Raw genomic sequence first — 21,473 nt, forward strand, 5'->3', positions numbered from 1 at the left:
GATCAAAGATCAATTAAGTACCTCTTTCCTTGCGGAGCGCTTTACGCAACCCCTAAACCTTGCCTTAGACACCAACTAATCTGAGAAAACTTAAACCGGTTCACTTAAGGATTTCTTGTTCCTTATTGAGCTCGAATCCTTAGGGGCCAACGTCTAATGAGTTTTATTAGGCTTGGGTGGTGTAGTGAGGAATTAGTGATTTTTGGGCTAAGGAAAGGGTGATGAAATCCCTCACCTTATCTTGATTATGGGGTTTTGCCCTTAAAAATATTTTTAAGTGTGTGTCAAATCAAGATGCTCAAATCACTTGGTGAATTCCTACTAACTATATGAAATGCAACCCTATGAATTAAAAGCAACTAAAAAGGATGGAAAAGAAAAATCTTTTTTTTTTTAATTAGGGTTAACAATCAAACAAATGAGAAGGGGGGATTTGTTTGAATTTATTATCTTGTTAGTAAATGTCAAAGTGAAGGGTGAATTTTATTATGGTCAACGGAAATAAAATCTTTTTTTTTAAGATCCTAATTGTCACTAATTGTGAGAAACTAACTAAAGGTGTGGAATTGAAAATATAAGGAAGAAGACTTACCACAAGCGAATATCCAATTCCTCAATCTCCAATTCTTGATCTTTAATCTCCAAGTAGTTCTTTCACAATAAACACACAAGTTAAAGAACCAAAATAATTAAAACCTACTTAAGCACCTTCCCCGGCAACGGCGCCAAAAACTTGATGCGGCATAAACATGTACCAAAAAGGTTGCAAGTGCACAACCGTGTCAAGTTATAGTATTTAAGATATCGATCCCACGAGGAAGGTGTTTTGTAGGAGAAAATATAAAATTGGTTCTTATTTTGTGTGCGTGACAAATAGGAGTGATAAGTGAATGTGATTGTGAAGAGATTGAGAGAGTGAAAGTGGTGTGTAAATAGGTGCAAGTGTAAATGAGAGTGGATGAGTATGATCAATAAGGTGAGAAGGAAAAATGAAATAAAATCAAGAAACAAATGAAAAATCAAGAATGAAGAACAAAATTCTAGAATAAAAGAAAATATAAGAAGTTAAAGATGGTGGATTCAATTATAGATATGGGTAATCTACAATTGAACCCACTTCTTAGAAAATGGTGATTCCCTAGAGGGTTCTAGCCTAAAGGCGAATCAAACAAAATAAAAAATAAACAAAAAGAAAAACTAAACCCAAGAGGGTTCTAGCCTCAAGGTGAATAGTATAAGAAATTAAAATCTAACTACAAAATAAATTGTAAAATCTAATTACAAAATAAAATTGCAAGAATTAAATGCAAGAAAATAAATCTACTCTATAAGCATGAAATAAATCTAAGGCAAGAGGGTTCTAGCCTCTTGGCTATTTAAAAAGAAAATAAAATCTAAACTACAAGCATAGAAATAAATCTACACTAATAAGCAATAAAAAGGAAATAAAAGAGAAAAAGGAAAGAAAATGCAAACCTCTAAATAATTCTTCATCTCCATCTTCATCATCCAACAAAGAGAAGAAATATTTAAAGTGGTGAAAAAATTATTATTATTAATTGCAACTAAAGTTACAATTTTTGGAAGGCCTTCTCAATTAAGAGTAGCCCTCCTCTCCAAAAGGAGTTTACAAAAATTTTCACACCTCTAACCCCTCACTCTCTACCCCTATTTATAGTAATCTTCAATGAATATTAGCCATTGGATTTGTCTTGAGCCCCAAGCAACAATCTCCACCTTTGAATTTACTTTTTGTTCTTCTCTAATCCAACATAAGAGGCCCATATAAATGAAAATCAAAGCTCATTTGATATTTGAAATTCTGCAGCAATCAAGTCCAACAATCAATGATGAAATTCCAAACATTTGATTTCGGCCCAAGATTTCTTTTGATTTTTGAAGTCCAGCAATCAATGATGAAATTCCAAGGCCCAATGAACAAGCATTTGATTTCGGCCCAATGAGCAAGCATTTGATTTCAAAATTGCAGCAGGTCCGGTCTTGACTCTTTCCAATTCATATGCAGCAGTCCAAGTCCATTAGTCTGGTCCATTTCATTTTTCATTTTGATTTTCAAATGTAAATCTCTACAGCCCACATCAAATTCCGGCCCATTTGTTCGGTTTCATGCAGCAAGTCCAACCTCAAGGTCCGGTCTCCATTTCCAAAGCTGCAGCAAAGAAAAAAAAACAAGCCGGCCTCTTTTCATGATCCATTTGATTTTTGCATCCAAGTCCCTTCAAATCCAACTCTTTGCATCCATGGCATCATTTGATTTTTGCAAATCAAAATTGAATAGAACTCCGGCCCATTTGAGTCTTTGGGCCATTGATTGAAGCTGCAGCAAAAGGTCCTATTCATGTTCAAAAATTAAGCAATCAAGTCCACATATCCTTTTGCTTTTCAAAATGAACCTCCAGCAGCCGGTCTCCATTTCCCTTGGTGTAATCTTTTTGCTTTGGGCCTTCAAAAAGTCGAAAATTTCACTTTGGCTTCTCGAATCATTTCTTCATTTAATCAATGGGTTTTTGGTTGAGAGATGGGAAGTTGAGATTTATTCTTCATTAATCTGCAATTAAAAGATAAAAACAATTATTAGTGGTATATTTATTCATACAAAATAGATAATGAGGGTATAAAATTGTAATAAAATGTGACTATCAATGATATTTATAATGGTATTCATTACCACCTCTTGTAGTGAAAACTTTCTGTTCCCCCTCAGAAAGTGGTAAAGCTGAGATTTCTTCATCATCTTTCTCAGGAATTGCCGAGGCTCCGTAACAAGTTTTCTCTTTTCCTTTGCCTTTCACTTTCTTCTTCGACGTGGATGTCGTCCATTGCTCATCTTCAAGCAAATCCGGATGAACCCAAAGGATTTCGCCGTTGGGGGTTATGTGAGATACAAGCCCCTTTTGGTGCTGTCCATGAGGATCATCGTTGATAGTTTGCATCTTGACCTTTGATACCGGTTCGGTTTGAAACCAGGATAAAGGAACTGATCCGAAGCTGATAGACACCGCATTCGCCCCTACTTTCTTCTCTTTCGGCTTCGGTGTCACGATGCTAACATCGATTAAGGTTTGTATTTTGTCCTTTAAGACATAACACGCCTTAGTGGGATGGTGGACCCTTCTGTGATATGCACAATACTTCGGGTCATTGATCTTCGTTGCTTCTTCTTGGTTTGTGACCGGCGGAAGCTTGATCTTATTATTCTCTAACAGGTATTTGAAGATGACCGGAACTTTATCATCTTTGAAAGAGTATTCTTTCGGGAATCTGGGCTCCGAAGTCTTGGGTTGCCTCGGAGGTTGTTAATTCTGATTTGGCGCCAGTTGGAAAGACGATTGCTGCGGTTGTTGTGATGTTTGATGAGCATCAACAGCTGCCGCGGACCCTCTTCCTCGGCCTCGAGGATTAAAATTCTATTTTTGGTTATTAGCTGGTGGCAGACCTCTCTCCAAATTCTTTCTCTTGAGAAAGCGTTCAGCCTGTTCACCTCTCACTTTTAACTCTTTCCAAGTTTTAGAGGGCACAACCCCCATGACCTCTAATACATCTAGTGACAAGTTATTGTGACATGTTTGCAGAATAAATTCCTCTGTGAGTGGATCTCTACAGTTCACCGCTTTGTCCCGGAATCATTTGACAAAAACATCAACCGACTCCCCATCCTTCTGCTTCTCGTCCAACAACGTGCCAATAGAGATCAACCGACTCCCCATCCTTCTGCTTCTCGTCCAACAACGTGCCAATAGAGACCTCTGTGTCGTCGTCGAAGAAATTGGTGAGGAATAATTCTTCCATATCCTCCCAGCTAGTGATACTCCCAGGCTTAAGGCGTCGGTACCAATCGAAGGCAGGCCCGCGAAGGGTTCCTACGAATGACCGGACCATCAGGGCTTCATTCCCGGATATTGCGCCGAGATGCGACTTGAAATAGATCAAGTGCTGAGTTGGTGAACCCCTACCATCAAAAGGAGTAAAGTTAATCAAATTAAATTTCTGGGGATAAGGAATCAGGTCCCACTCCCTCGGGTACGGGTATGGAATGCCCGTTTTCTTCACTTCTTGAGCCGTCATCAGAGCGTTGACTTTGCTCTCGAGATCATGCATCTTTTTGTCCTCTTCCTCACTCTTCTTCAAATAGATCTGTGGAGGTTGAGAGGATGATTTAGTCGGACCGCTTCCGGAGTTGTCTTTATCTGGAGGAGGATCGTCAAAGATAGTCTCATCTTCTTCATTACGCCGGCTGGATTCTGCTCTTTGGCTTGATTCCGGTTGATGTTGTTGAACCTGCAAATCTCGCATCTGCTGCATAGTCAACTCCATCTCGGTTTTGAATTCAGCTCTAATTTCTTCGCGTTGTTTAGCCAACGCTTCCTATAATATATTAGCTAGTTGATCCGGCATAATTGCGAATGATTCTCTGACTCGCCCAACACTGGATGTAGTATCGTCTGAAGCGACAGCAGAACAAGTGTCTGACAATTCTTCGTCTGAAGATAACCCCTCATGCATTCTCTTGTAATCTCGACGTAGATTGGCTCTTCTTTGTAACCGCGACATCCTCTGAGAAAGACCCCGCTCAACTCTCCCTCCCGGAGAGAAATCAGGGTCGGGGTTAACTAACTGTTGCTTTCCTTTGTTGGTCATGTTGATAGTGACCTCAAGGAACTCATCTTGTCGGATTACGGGTTTCTTCTTGTTGAAACGTCTTATTTTGGGTCTTGACGCTTCATTGGACAATCTTTGAAATACGGAGCTTGTTGAATTACGTCTTATTTTGGGTCTTGACGCTTCATTGGACAATCTTTGAAATACGGAGACTCTTGTTGAATTATTTTTAGAGCATCCGCATTCTGTCAGCACTGCTTTAATGAGTCTCTTGCAAGCGCAATGAGACTCGTTTTCTCAGACAATCCTTTTTCTTGAACTATTTTTCTGATAGTACAGCTCATCGTTATTGTGACTTGAGCAACCTATCTTTTGTTTTTGAACTTTGTTAACGTGCACAGGACGACTGGTCGTCGCCTCTGGGCGATCCAAAGTTGAATTTTTAACGTGCACAGGACGACTGGTCGTCGCCTCTGGGCGATCCAAAGTTGAATTTTTAAATCCACCCCTTTGCGAGAGTGGAGTCTTCATAGGTCCTAAACGAGAGTGAACTGGTATTCTTTCGTTCTGGACTGATGCAGTTCTGACGGGAGGGTGTTTACGACCCCCTGTATATCAAACCGCTAAGGGTTTGTTTACAGGATATGATTGTTCTTTGATTGGGGTTTTGCCTTGATCGTCAACCGAAGGACCGAGGCGATCCGCCATTATGATCTTAAATTTGGATAAATCTGGGCTAACCCAGAGTTTCACTGGTGATGCAGTAGATGGGCTCAGAACGGATGTTTGCGGTGCCTTTGGCATCCAAACTCTACGGTTCTTTGGTGGTTTTTCAGACACCAACTCCTTCTTGATTCCTTGTTTTTGTTGACGAAGAGCGCGTGCATGGGAAGCCTTCACCTGACACCTTTGTATTCGTTCCTTAAGGGTTTAGCGAGCCCTTTTGACGAGGGTACACTCCTTCGTCGTAAGCTGTGCAGAAATATGATTATTTTGCCGTTGAGGCAATTGAGTCATTTTCTGTTTCCTCGACTCTAGGTCCGCATAGTAATGGACCCCGTCGGTTTGTTGCATGGCCTTAGCCAATTGACGAGCACGGCGCTGGCGCTGTCTCTGACGAGCCCTCTTCGTCAGCACCGGCGAGCTATGATTAAATGACTCCTTAATTGGTACGGAGTCAATTGGAGCAGAAACGTTGCAGGCAGATTCCTTAGCAACGATCGGGCAAGAATCTTCGCCTGCGGCCTTCGTTGGAATTGCAGACTTGAAAGTTTTCTTAGAAGATGAAATCTTCCTATATTTGCGAGACGAAGAAGATTTCGTAGATGAGGATGACAAATACTCCTCAAACTTCGCCTGATCGAACTCGTATTCGATCTCTTCATTGACAACGATCTTGATCGGTTGCGACACCGCGGCCTCGACAGCGAGGCCGCTAGCTCCCACTGTGGTCGCCAGTTTGTTTTCGTCAAAAATTGGTTTTGCTGTGGAATTCATTATATTTTTTGTTTGATTATAATAAATTCAAAGAAATAGTCTTTTTATAAGACCTTTTTCTACACAACAAAGCAAAGATTACAACTTTTGAGAAAATAACATAAAAATCATCTATCGATTCTTGTTTTGTGGGACTTTGCCTGTGCCGGGAACGCTTTGGTTCATGGACCGCCGAATCACAGATCGTGAAGGGGGGTTTATGATTCTTCCTTCGTTTATCGAAGTGAGAATTTAAAACGATATCTTATCAAAGTAAGATAGTCGTTCTTCTTGAAATCAAGTCAAAGCCTGATTATCAAGGATTGGCCGTAAGATCAGCACCTCTGCTCTCTCTCTGCTCTGGATTGCTTTGAAGTGCTCAAAAATGATCAGCCTTGGTCTCTGCTGTCCCCCCTGTGAAAATGGCCTTCGGAGGGTATTTATAACCCTCTGGATGAACAGTGCTCGCGAGACAGCATTTGCTGTCTCGGCGGGTGAGACAGTGTTTGCTGTCTCGGCCCGCGAGATAGTAAATACTGTCTCGGAAATAGTAACTGTCTGGTAGTTTTCGTTTTAACTGCCTTCCCACGTTTTAAACTCCGTTATTTTGGCAGTTATTCACGTGATTTTCACCTACGATGTTTCCTACGTCCCTTGGCAGTTAATAGACACGTGTAGGGCAGTTATCAAGGTGGTTTTTGACCATTTCAACACTGTCTCGCTAGCGAGACAGCAAAGTCTGTCTCGCTGGCGAGACAGCAAAGTCTGTCTCACTTGTGAGACAGTTCATACCTGTCTTGATTTTTCAAAAACAGTATGAGATCAATTCTTGTGATTTTTGAGTGATCTTCTCTATGTTTGGGATACCTATTAGTATTTTTTGACGCCTACAATGGATAGTACTTATTCAGGAATTTACCGTTAATAGACATCATGATCTTATCGTCATTCGGTTTGATGAGACGATAAGCTCTATTCGAATAGATTGTCTCTATCACAAATGGTCTTTCCCATTTGGGCTAGAATTTACCTTTCTTTTTGGAGTTAAGTATCATAGGTTGCCGAACAATAAGGAATAACTCTCCCTCCTTGAAAGATTCGTGCTTAACTTTCTTGTCGAAAGCCTTGGATATTCGGGCTTAGTAGAACTCAATGTGTTGTTGAGTTTTGAGTCACTTTTCATCTAACGTCTCCAATTCTACGAGACGTTGCTAATGACTCTGTTCAGTTGTCATCCTTGTTGTGAGTACGACGCATAGGAACGGAATTTGAATTTCCAGCGGTAGTAGAGCTTCGCAACTGTATATCAATGAATAAGGTGTGGTATCGGTCGGTGTGCGAACCGTAGTACGATACACCCATAAGCTTTTACCGAGCTTTTTATTCCAATCACGCTTGTTGTTGGATGTCAGCTTGGTTAAGATCTTGACGATCGTCTTGTTGAAAGCCTCGGCTAGTCCATTTGCTAATGAATTGTAAGCCATGGACGCCAGGTTCTGTATTCTGAACTTGTCACAGAACCGAGTGAATGCATGACTAACGAATTATGATCCGTTGTCATAAATGATATGCCTTGGAACATCGCATCGGTAGATAATGTAATGTTTGATAAACTTGATCACATCACCGGTCTTGACTTCTCTTAAGAGAACGGCTTTGGCCCACTTAGAGAAATAGTTGTTTGTGGAAAAATTTGCAGTAAAAGAAATGAAGGAAAATTGATTTGTATTCCTTTAATCTCAGTTAGTGGAAAAATTTGCAGTAAAAGAAATGAAGGAAAATTGATTTGTATTCCTTTAATCTCAGTTACAATTGAATTTCCTGATTACAATGAAGGAAAATTGATTTGTATTCCTTTAATCTCAGTTACAATTGAATTTCCTGATTACAAAAGAGAGGGGAATAAATTTGATTCTCCCCTTTGTTTAAAACTGGGTTCTTCTTGGTAGAGATGGAGTGCTTCCTTCGAATGCTCGCGTTGAATTCGCTCTCCGTTGACGATCTGACCGTCCTATCTCACGAGAATAATTAACTTGTGTGACAAGTTTGTTTGATAACTCTTAACGAGTTTAAGAACTCAGAACGAGTTGGAAACTCTGAAAAGAGTTGTTGAAAATCGAATAATCGATTGGTGTGATTAACTCGCGTTGTGAGTTTAATTAAGAACTCTTAACGAGTTTAAGAACTCAGAGCGAGTTGAAACTTTGTAACAGAGTTGTTAGAACCGAAAATTCGATTAATAGCCGAGTAGACCCGCTGTTGGTGAAGAGATTCTCCGAGATTTGATTAACTGGCTGCTGATCAGTTCCTTGATCTTCAGAAAACTCGCCCTCTCAGCCCAACTTCAGGTGGTTTTGATCCAAATCTCCAGCTCTGTGCAGTTTAGATGCTAAAACCGATCCACCCCTTACTCAGTTGAGTAATGCGGTTATTTATAGGGGGATAAGGGGTGTAACCAACCCCTAAATCCACTCCTAAGTGGGCGAGAATCCCTCAGAACGTGGGATAAACGGTTGTTAGGCCGTTCAACTTGTGTTTGAACGAGTCAAACGCCTGACTTGGCGTTCTGGGCCTTAACTCTGCGCCTAAGGCTTGAGACGCAGAGTTAAATCTCTGCTAGAGATTTGAAACGCACAGGTCGTTTGTGTGCTGAACCTCAACTCTGCGTCTTGAGTTTGAGAGGCAGGGTTGGGTGTTTGCTGAAGAACGCACAATCCGTGCGTTTTGTGTTTTAACTATGCGTTGCAGAGTTGAATATCAACTAGAGAACGCACAGTTCGTATGCGTTTTGAGTTTGGGAAATGCAGAGGTGGACTCTGCGTTTGGGAGAGGTTGTTGGATTGTAACCTCATCCATTACAACATCGCAAAGGCTACGGCTCATTGATCTTTGCTTGTTATGGGGTGTAAAAGTCGTCAGATTGTAACTCTCATGGTTGATTATGAAGGCTACTGAATAGAGTTTTCATCAGCTGTCAGAAGTGTCGTTGATTTGTAACTCTTCTTGATCTATGTGAAAAGTCCTCTGTTTGTAGCTCTTGTTTGTTGGCATGAAAGCTATCTGACTGTAACTTTCATTGTTGAAGCTTGATGGGGATCAGCTATCCATTGTGACTTTTAGACAGCCTACACGAATATTCGCCCACAGCTCTCTACCAAGCAACTCACCGACCAGGTTCAACCTTTTATTTCTGAAATCATTATACTGCTCATCGGCACCTCCAATAGTTGCTAATATAATATTAGTCATGTTGTTGTCACAGCCATCAAGATCAATCATCTCAGATATGAGGTGTTGTCACAGCCATCAAGATCAATCATCTCAGATATGAGGCTGTGTTTGCAGCGATTGTAGAGTTGCGGATGCGGTGATTTGAAAATTACGTGTGTTTCGATTGTAACTTCCATTATTAAGGCTTGATGAGGATCAGCTATCCATTGTGATTTTAGACAGCCTACAATAGTTGATTATCGCAAAGATGAAGTGATGAACTTTGGCTGATGGTGGAGATATCGGTCTAATGACATCCATCCCCCATGTCTCAAAAGACCACAAAATCGCTGTCGGATGCAGGTCTTCGGGTGGTTTGTGAATGTAGTTGGTGTGAATTTGACACAAATGTCAACGTTTAGCATAAGCAACAGTATCGTTGATCATTCTAGGCTAATAATAGCCCATTCTTCGTAAGCGATCCCAGAGCTTAGGTCCGGATTGGTGAACGTCGTAGGTACCATCATGGGCTTCCCGCAGGACTTCCTGTGCTTCTGACATTGTGAGACACCGGAGCAACATGCCGTCGTATGACTTATGATACAACGACTTTGTTATTGAGTCATAGTAGAATCTCGGAGTACGTCTGCGAACAAAATCTCGCTCCTTTACGTCTTCGGGTAGTATGTCGTATAAGACGTAGTTGATGATTAGGAAATGTCAATCTCTTGGTTTGAGTTGACCCATGGCCTGGTGAGCTGCATTCACTTCCAGAGCATACTCAGGTCGGAAGTGTTGTCGGCTTGCGACGGTGATGCGTTGACTTGTTCTCAGCGGTTGAACTAGGTTAGCTACCAATGACGCCAGGACATCCGCATGTGTGCTCTTGTAACAAAGCACGTGCTCAATGTGGAAGCTTTTGAATGATTCGGCTAGTTTGATAGTCGCTTTATGATATGGGATTAAGTCATCATTTCTAACTTCGTATTCCACTGTCATCTGTCTGACGATGAGCTGAGAGTCACCGTAAGCCTCGAGATGATTCGCCCCTAACTGCTTAGCGAAGTTGAGTCCGATGAGTAGCGCATTATACTCAGTCATGTTATTGGTACATGGCTTAGTTAAAGAGAAAGCTCGGGGTAATACATGGTTTTACGGAGAGACCAAGACCACCCCCACCCCTACGATGATAGACCCGCTTGTGCCTACATGAGATACTCCGTTGAAGTACAACCACCAAACTTCTTCCTCCGAGGTGGCATTAACCTCGTGGGTTTCATCCGGCATATCTTCGAATAGATTAGTCTTCAACTCGAGTAGATGACTGGCCATGAGATCACAGATTGTTTGTCCTTTGACGGACTTTTGTAGCATGAAGTGTATATCATATTAAGATAGCAGGAGTGCTCATCTTGCCAGGTGCCAATTTAAGGACCGAGCTGTGTCATGAAGACTCGGATGGGATTCATTCGGAATATGACGTGTATGGTTTGACCAACCAAGTAGTATCGTATTTTCTGGACAACGAACACCAAGGCCAAACACTCATTTTCGACCATGTGGTATCATCATTCGGCTCCCTGCAAGATTGTACTTAGGTAATAGATGCCCTGTTCGTGGCTGACATCATTATTCTGTGCTAAGAGGGCACCAAGAGAATGTTCCATTGCCCGCACATAAATCAGGATGGGTTTCCTCAAGATCGGGGCCGCCAAGATAAGTAGATTCGAGAGATAAGTCTTGATTTCATCGAACGCTTGTTGGCAAGGCTCATCCCATATGAAGGAAATACCTTTTTTCATCAGCTTGGAGAAGGGTTGGTACTTACCCGAAAGATTTAAGATAAATCTTCAGATGTAAGCCAGACGTCCTAGTAGTGCTCTCAATTCCTTGAGATTTCTGGGCAGTTAAAGCTCTTGAATAGCTTGCACCATATCGGGCTCTATGTGAATTCACTTTATCGTGATGATGAATCCGAGGAATTTGCCGCTTAATATCCACAAAAATAACTTCGTGGGGTTCATCTTGAGTTGATGGGATCACATCAGCTCGAACATCATTCTCAAGTCTTGAAGATGATCGTCTTTGCTGCGACTCTTCACAACCAAGTCATCTACATAGCATTCGACTGTCTTTCATAGATAATTCCAAAAAATTATGCTCATGGCACGCTGATAGGTTGCACCGACGTTCTTAAGTCCAAAGGGTATGACTGTGTAATAGTATACCCCTACCGGAGTTCTAAACAAAGTGTGATTCTCATCTTCGGGGTGCATCTTGATTTGATTATACCTTAAAAACCCGTCCATGAAGGACATCCTTTTGAACCCACAAGTATTGTCGATGATGACATATGTGATGAGTTAAGGGAATTCATCCTTTGGACATGCAGCATTGAGGTTCCTAAAGTCGATGCAAATATGGATCTTTCCATTCTTCTTCAAGACTGGAACAATGTTAGCCACACAATATTTGGGGTGTTGTTCCTCTTTGATGAAGCCTTACTCGATCAGCTTCTTCACTTCGGCTTCAATCGCCTCCATGATTTGTGGATAAAATTGTCTTTGTTGTTATTTAACAGGTTTGGAATCTGAGTTGATGTTGAGGCGGTGCATGGCGATATGAGGATCAAGTCTAGGTATGTCCTCATAATTCTAAACAAATGCATCAATATATTCCCGGATGAGAGATATAAGATCTTCTTTCTCCTGGGGAGGTAAGTTGTCACTGATAAGCATGAGCTTAGGATTAGCCTCATCTCCCATATTTATTTGGAGTATCCTATCCTCCGTGGGTGGTTCACGTTGTTCAAACCGACATTAGGCAATAACGTGGCGATCCCATGCTTCATCATAAAACAGGATCTGGTCATCCTTTTTGATTTTGATGGGATGGACCATAGCCATGTTGACTGTGAGGTCCCTGAACAGATCTCTCACACTAACATCTAAATCCTACATCGATGATGTTGACGATGATTCTCCGGAAGGACCATCTTCAGAATCTTCAGCGAAATTGCAATACAACTCTGATGAAGAGTAGGTGTAACCCAACCCTCTCTGAGTTTTTCTGAAGTAATTGTCAGGCTTTCCTTTGGGAACATAAGTAGGTCGGACGAGTATCTTTCGCCCTTTGCTGTAATTCAAGCCTTCCTTACGGGTAAAGTCATAACCCATGCTCTCCATCATACACTTCATGATCTGACCGTAGTGTGAGAATTAAAGAACAGGCTCGTCATTGTCTGACACGTCCCACATTGTGTGCATAGGCCGGTCTATCATTCCAAAGATAATATCTTTCTGATAATTACCTCAGGGGGTACGACAAAGATGGCTTGCGAGGACTCGATCGTTTGTTTGTCTGTGACGAACGATGAGTACACGGGCAAGTGCAAAGAAGAGTTATTATATAACTCTATAACTAAATTACTAAACTCATCATAACTAGACTCTGAACTAGACGGCAATGTTTTCGTCGAAAGTTGATTTCATTGTGGAATTCATTATATCTTCGGTCGATTACAATAAATTCAAAAGAAATAGTCTTTTTATAAGACTTCTCTTACACAACAAAATGAAAATTATAACTTTTTAGAAATAAACGCAGGATCGTTGTTTGGATCGCTGCTTGCGTGGGATCTTTGCCTGTGCCGGGGGTGCGTTAGCCCGTGGACCACCGATTCACAGATTCTGATTGAATCGTGAAGGTTTTGGGGATTCTTCCTTCGTTTATCGAAGTAAGAATTTAAAGTGAATATCTTATCGATGTAAGATGTTCACTCTTCCAAAGATCAAGTCAGAGCTTAGATCTCTAGGAATCGCCAAAAGCTTCTTGAGGATGTTTGTGAAGAAGGAAGACTCTCTCTCTCTCTTGCTCCAAATCACCAAAAGCTCAAGTCTTTTCTGCTCTAATCTGCCCCTTTCCCCTTTATTTCGTGTCTAGGGAGGTATTTATAGGGGTATGAGTGCACAACAGTTGAAATGGAGGCGAAACAACTGACCCGATGAACCCTCTTTGGCCGCGGCAGCCAACACTGCCGCGGCTATTTGCGCGGGCTATTGGCGCGGCAGTGTGGACTGCCGCGGCCAAAGGGGTGGTTACCAGCACGTTCCATCGTGCTTGAAACCGTTCTCCCACGACCTTTAACCACTTTTTTCGTGGTTTAACTGCTTGTCCACGTCAGCACACATTCTATCTCTGATATGCCGCCACGTGGGCTTCAAATAATCATCGTACAACTATCTTGTAACCACCGCAGCACTCCCCTATAATAGTCGCTGCACCCTAGGCTGCCACGTCTCAGCCACGACACTATATGCTGTCGCTCTTCAGCCGGGACACCATATACTGCCGCGTCATAGCCGCGGCATCATGAGCTGCCGTGCCTGAGCCGCGGCACCAAGTGCTGCTGTTGGTGTGTACATGTTGTCTCACTTTCTTTGAATAATTTTCTCTGATTAAGAGAATGGCGCTTATCGTCTTCTCTTTATCTTGAGTGGTATTTGGATATTTGTAAGCATTTTTGACGCCTACAGATACCCCCTCCAAAGTATCTCAGACTCATCATTTTTGGAGAGGAGTCTGGGACACTTTGGATATGATAAGTTTTCCTTGTAGTTTCTTCAGTAGTTTGTTGAGGAAGTTGCGTAACATAGTCTACGGATGGCTTCAATTCTTGACTTCTTCATCTTTTAGCCTATTCAGTGCTTTGTAGAATAGCTAAAATTCCTCCGGTGTTGCGTTTATCGAGTGACCGTTGTCGAAGTCTTGAATTTGAACTGCCGTCGAAGAATAGTTTATACTCATATACTCTATTGGAGTGTTCGGGAAATAATTTAACCTCATATACCCGTTGGGAGGTTCAAAGAGATGCAGTTTATACTCATATACTCATCGGAGTGTTCGGGAAATAGTTTAACCTCATATACCCGTTGGGAGATAATCAGGTTATTCTTAAGAATATTCTGAGTAATATTCTCCAGAAACTTCCTGTTGAGAGTAGGGAAACAGTTTAGACTCGTGTACCTATTGGAGTAAAATGATCTCTTTTTTGTGGTAGAGATGAACCCAATGATGGAGAGAAAGATTTTTATATTCTATCTCCTGGTCTCTTGTTTGTTGGTAGAGATGAACCTGATGATGGAGAGGAAGAATTGTATATTCTATCTCCTGGTCTCTTTTTTCATTGGTAGAGATAAACCCAAAAATCAGAGATGAAGAATTTTGTATTCTATCTCCTGGTCTCTTGTTTGTTGGTAGAGATGAACCCGAAATCGGAGAGGAAGAATTTTATATTCTATCTCCTGGTCTTTTGTTTGTTGGTAGAGATGAACCCGAAATCGGAGAGGAAGAATTTTATATTCTATCTCCTGGTGCAAAAGAAACTCGAAGTGGGATCTCCACTTAGAGAATCTGGATTGGTTTGAATAATCCTAACTGTCATAAGGTTTGATTATCCAATTCAAAGTTGGACCTTTCGTTCACAAAATGAATCGAAAGAAGATTTTGACTATGGTCCTAACTGTAGTAAGGTTTGACCAGGTGGGAGTTTCGAGGTGATCCTAACTGTAGGAATATTTGATCACTCGATTTATAGACCTCTCATTCATGGAAGGAGAGGAGATTTTGATTTTGGTCCTAACTGTTTAAAGGTTTGACCAAATGGGAATTCGAGACGATCCAAACTGTTTAAAGGTTTGATCGCTCGATTTATGGACCTCTCGTTCATTGAAGGAATCGAGAGGGGATTTTAGCTTTTGTCCTAACTGTTCAAAGGTTTGACCAAATGGGAATTTGAGACGATCTTAACTGTTTAAAGGTTTGATCGTTCAATTTGAGTGGACCTCTCGTTCATGGAAAGAATCGAGAGGGGATTTTGGCTTTGGTCCTAACTGTTTAAAGGTTTGACCAAATGAGGATTTGAGACAATCCTAACTGTTTAAAGGTTTGATCGTTCAATTTGTGAACCTCTCGTTCATTGAAGGAATCGAGAGGGGATTTTGGCTTTGGTCCTAACTATTTAAAGGTTTGACCAAATAGGAGTTTTGAGACGATCCTAACTGTTTAAAGGTTTGATCGTTCAATTTGTGGACCTCTCGTTCATGGAAGGAATCGAGAGGGGATTTTAGCTTTGGTCCTAACTGTTTAAAGGTTTGACCAAATAGGGATTTGAAACGATCCTAACTGTTTAAAGGTTTGATCGTTCAATTTGTGGACCTCTCGTTCATAAAATGAATCGAGAGGGGATTTTGGTTTTGGTCCTAACTGTTTAAATGTTTGACCAAATGGGGGCTTGAGGCGATCCTAACTGTTTAAAGGTTTGATCGTTCAATTTGTGGACCTCTCATTCATTGAAGGAATCGAGAGGGGATTTTGGCATTGGTCCTAACTGTTTAAAGGTTTGACCAAATGAGAACTTGAGACGATCCTAACTGTTTAAAGGTTTGATCGTTCAATTTGTGGACCTCCCGTTCATTGAAGGAATCGAGGGGGATTTTGGTTTTGGTCCTAACTGTTTAAAGGTTTGACCAAATGAGAATTTTGTGAGGGAAGATTGATCTAAAGAAGTGATCGAATCTCATCTCAGCAAAAGAGTATTCAGAAATCTCTGTGGGGATGTAGTGTTTATCACTTTGTTTGTAATGATCGGGTTATCCCTAAGAAAATTACATATAGCATTCTTCCGAGAACTTCCCGTTACATGAACCATCCACCCCCAGCTCCCTTTGTGAAACTGGGTCTATCATTATATTCAGCTTCATGATCAGGTAGGCATGGTGCTCTCCAGGAATTTCCCGTGAAAGAAAAGAAATAGTTTTGACTCATATACTTGTTGGAGTATCGAGGAGCAGTTTATACTCGTATACTCTTTGGAGTGAGGGGAAACAGTTTATACTCGTGCACCCAATGGAGTTTCGAGGAGCAGTTTATACTCGTATACTCTTTAGAGTATTGAGAAGCAGTTTATACTCGTATACTCTTCGGAGTGAGAGGAAACAGTTTATACTCGTGCACCCAGTGGAGTTTGGGGTCATTTTTATTTGGCTTGTTTCGCCGTTATGACGCCGGAGTCAATTAAGGCTTGGATTTTGTTTTTGAGTCCAAAACAAACCTTAGTGGGATAAAGAACCCTTCTGTAGTATGCACAGTAGTTTGGATCCGTAATCCTTTTAGCTCTCTCCTGATCTTTAATAGGTGGTAGCTCGATTTTGTCATTGGCGAGGAGGTACTTCAATATAGCTGGAGCTTCATCATTTTCAAAAGAATACTCCTTTTGAAACTTCGGATCGAGAGTCACGTTCCCAGCGATTGTAGATGTCGTCGGTCGGCTTCTCTCAGCTTTCTTTCTTTTAAGAAAATGTTCAGCTTGTTCACCGCAGGGCTTCCAGGACATCGATGGAGAGATTATTGTGGCATGTTTGCAGGATGAACTCCTCTGTAACAGGATCTCTGCAATTCATTGCCTTGTTACGGAAGCGCTTGACAAAATTATCGACTGACTCTCCATCTTTTTTCTTCTCATCCAAAAGGGTTGCGATTGACACTTCGGTGTCATCATCGAAGAAATTGCTGAGGAATAAACTTTCTATGTCATCCCAACAATTGATGCTCCCTGGCTTAAGACGTCGGTATCAATCGAAGGCGGGCCCACGAAGGGTGCCAACGAATGAGCGGACCATTAAAGCCTCATTTCCAAAGATCATGCCCAAATGAGACTTGAAATAAATCAAGTGCTGAGTAGGCGAGCTTTTCTCGTCAAACGGTGTGAAGTTAATCAAATTGAATTTTTTCGGGTACGGTATTGAATCTCATTCTCTTGGATAGGGACATGGAATACCCGTCTTTTTTTACTTCTTGAGCTGTCATCAAAGCATTGACTTTGTTTTCAAGCTCTTTCATTTTCTCGTCATCGCCTATGTCTTCATTCGAAGAACGTTGAGGAGAATGAGTTGAGCCACCCCCTGTAAGAGGTGCCATTAAACCACCTCCAATATCGTTATTTGGAGGGTGCGTTAAACCACCCCCAGCGTTATTGCTATTGGGAGGTGTATCAGCCATAATGACTTCATTCACTTCTGGATCATTATCATCTGCCACATTCTGAGTGTGGCGGCTGGATTCAGCTCGCTGACTGGACTCTGGAGGTTGAGGCCGCTGAGCTAGCAATTCCCTCATTTGTTGGATAGCCAACTCCATCTCTGTCTTCATCTCAGCTCTAATTTCTTCACGTTGCTTCGCTAGAGCTTCTTGAAGCATTTGAGCAAACTGATCAGAAGTGATTATGAACACTTCTTTAGTTTGTCCCGTGCTAGACATTGTATCATCCGAAGCGATCACAGAACAAGTGTCCGAAAGATCACCCTCTGATGACATTCCTTCATGCATTCTCTTGTAGTCCATATATCTGATGGCTCTTAACTGGAGTCGGGACATTCGTTTGGCAATTCTTGAATTAACTTTTCCTCTCAGGGAAAAGTCGGGATTTGATTCACTTGAATGCCATTTAGATTTTCCTTTATCAGCCACGTTGATGGTGACTTCAGGGAATTCATCATCTTGGACAGCTGATCTTCTTTTACGGAAATGTCTCGGCTTAGGCTTCGATATTTCGGTGAAAAGACTGTGGAATACCGAGACTCTTCGTGGGATGGCTTCTCGTTTTGTGTAGTTATATTCCGACAATGCTGCTTTTATAAGTCGTGCACAGGAACAATGAGAGCGAATAATTCTCTTTCGAAATTTATTCACACCTCCAACTTGATAATACGATTCATCGGTATGATTGCCAAAAAATCGTATCGTTTGTTGGCATGACCTTCCAGGTATGACGATGTCTTTTGGTGAACGCGTCTTCTTCTGGGGGTATAAAACCTTGTTGGCATTCTCAGGACAATTTATTACTGTCTTTGAGCGATCCAAGGTTATGTCGGGAGTCACACGCTTAGAACCACCCCCTTGCGGGTATGGAGTCTTAACAGGCTCCGAATGCTGATTTTGCATAACTCCAGACTTTGGAATCCAAACTTTACAGAGTTTTGGCGGTTCTTTGACCACTGTCTCCCTGTTTCTTTCTCGTCTTTGTTGTAAGAGATCACGAGCATGAGCGGTGTTTGCCATACGCTTTTGTATGCGTTCTTTGAGGGTCGAACGGGCCCTCTTGACAATAGTTCATTCCTCTGTCGTGAGTTTAGCAGAGACATGAGTGATTGGTCGTTGAGGCAACTGAACCACTCGATGCCTCCTCGACTCTAAGTTCGCATGATAACGAACTCCGTCGGGTTGTTCCAAGGCCTTAGCCATTTGGCGAGCGCGGCATTGGCGCTATCTCTGACGAGCTCTTTTCGTCAATGCCAGTGGGCTTTTATTTAACGACTCCTTAATTAGAGAAGAGTCATTATGAGCAGAGAGGTTGCGAGTAGAATCCTCAGCAACAATCAGGCGAGAATCTTTATTTTGTGCCTTCTTTGGCATGCAGGTCTTCCTCAATTGTGAGATCCTCTTGTACTTGCGAGACAATGAAGATCTTGAAGAGGATGATGAGAGATATTCCTCAAACTTGGTTTGGTCGAAGGCTGCGACACGACAGTCTCGGTAGCGAGACCGTTGGCTCCCACTATGGCCGCCAGTTTGTTTTCGTCGAAAGTTGGTTTCATTGTGGAATTCATTATATCTTCGGTCGATTACAACAAATTCAAAAGAAATAGTCTTTTTATAAGACTTCTCTTACACAACAAAATGAAAATTACAACTTTTTAAAAACAAACGCAGGATCGTTGTTTGGATCGCTGCTTGCGTGGGATCTTTGCCTGTGCCGGGGGTGCGTTAGCCCGTGGACCACCGATTCACAGATTCTGATTGAATCGTGAAGGTTTTCGGGATTCTTCCTTCGTTTATCGAAGTAAGAATTTAAAGCGAATATCTTATCGATGTAAGATGTTCACTCTTCCAAAGATCAAGTCAGAGCTTAGATCTCTAGGAATCGCTAAAAGCTTCTTGAGGATGTTTGTGAAGAAGGAAGACTCTCTCTCTTGCTCAAATTCACCAAAAGCTCAAGTATATTCTGCTCCAAAAATGCTCCCCCCTCTTATTTCGTGTCTAGGGAGATATTTATAGGGATCGAAGTGCATGCCGCGGCCACAGAGGCAGTTACCAGCACGTTCTATCGTGCTTGAAACTGTTCTCCCACGACTTTTAACCACCTTTTTCGTGGTTTAACTGCTTGTCCACGTCAGCACACGTTCTATCTCTGATATGCCGCCACGTGGGCTTCAAATAATCATCGTACAACTGTCTTGTAACTGTCGCAGCACTCCCCTATAATAGTCGCTGCACTCTAGGCTGCCGCGTCTCAGCCGCGACACTATATGCTGTCGCACCTCAGCCGCGGTACCATATACTGCCGCGTCATAGCCGCGGCATCATGAGCTGCCGCGCCTGAGCTGCGGCACCAAGTGCTGCTGTTGGTGTGTACATGTTGTCTCACTTTCTTTGAATAATTTCCTCTGATTAAGAGAATGACGCTTATCGTCTTCTCTTTGCCTTGAGTGGTATTTGGATATTTGTAAGCATTTTTTGACGCCTACAGGCAAGTAAGCAAAGTCAGGATCTTCTTTCAAGATAAACTCGTCCGCTTCGTCAGTGTTGGTTACAACAAGGCCTCCATAGCCAATTACAATGGGTTCATTCAAGACAAGACCCCCATTATGGTCAGACTCACTAACGGTCTCATTTCCACTGTCAGGTTCCTCGATCGGTGGCTCGTCGCCCGGTTCAGAGTCCTGGTAAGAAAAAAATCGGTGAAGTAGTTTTTAACCCCTTTGAAGGGCTGCTTATCAGCAATCACCATCTTTACTTGGTCACGGTCATCCATATACTTCAAACATTGATGCAATATGGATGGGACTATTTGGTTGCTATGGATCCATGGCTGACCCAATAGCATGTTATAGGAAGGCTCCACATCAATGACGTAGTAGGTTACTTCGGTCTTCATGTCGCCTAGCCAGCACTTGAGGCAGATCTTCCCCATCGGCTAAGTTCCGGTGACGTTAAAACCGAAGATGGTGGCAGTCATCGTGGACAACCGCTTTTAAGGGAACAATGCTCAGTTCAAACCCCGGGTCTACTTGGATCCTGTCCACCCAAGAGGAGCCGACGTATCCTGTGAAGGACATGGGTCAGTCATGGGATGTACTCTTGATAAGCATATCCTCAGGAGTGAAAGTAATGCAGAGAATCTACTGTCTGGATGTCTGGTAGCATTATGGATACCCTTTCTCCGCGTCTTCTTCCAAGTAGGTGAGAAATGCATGGCAAAAACCTCTGAGTCAGCTAGTGCCTCCCGTAGAGCTTCCCGGGTAGATTTGGATAGCTGCAGGAGCTCATACAAGGTGATCCTCATTGGGATATTCTTCAGCTGTGCGAGTAGGTCGAACCAAAAGGGTTGACTGCTTGAACTCGGCTGGTTGGGATTCAGTTGGGCTGTTGGTGATGGTCCCACCGATGGTCTTGTCGGAATTTTCAATGTCGGAGAGTAGTTCTTAGCAAAGTCCTTTCCTGCTCAGGCAATCAATGCATCTACCTCATTATCAAAATCGGTGAGGGTCGCTATCTCCCCTTTGTCATCGTCTGGAATTACCAAAATGACATTACAAAGCTTGGGCTTACCTTTGGGCTTGTTGAAGGTTCACTGATCGTCGTTGAAGAGATCAGGATGAACCCACATCATATGTCCTGATGGCAAGATTTGTGGCATCAAACATTTCTCTCGTTGATTGTGAGGATCAATATTGATAATCTTCAGCTCCGCTTTAGGGATGAGTACAACCCCTGCTAGTGTATGGACCTCAGGGAGATCTGTTCTGAATTTCAAAGTGACTATATTTGTAGTCGCCTTCTTCTACACCTTTTTCCTTCTTTTGGACTCCCACGTCGTAAAGAGCTTGCAGCTTATCCTTAAGGATATAGCACTTGGAGATATGATGACCTAAAAACCTGTTGTATGCATTGTAATTCAGATCATCTGTCTTGTTCATGTCTTCAGGCTTTGTGACCTTTGGCAGCTTGATCCTATTGCTCTTGAGGAGAGTGTCGAAGATAGCCACAACTTGATCTTCCTTGAAGTCATATTATCTTGGAGGGCGCTGCTTGAAAGACAATGGCTTCTG

Source organism: Asparagus officinalis, chromosome 10 (genome assembly GCF_001876935.1).
Source record: "Asparagus officinalis chromosome 10, Aspof.V1, whole genome shotgun sequence".
Lineage (NCBI taxonomy): Eukaryota > Viridiplantae > Streptophyta > Magnoliopsida > Asparagales > Asparagaceae > Asparagus > Asparagus officinalis.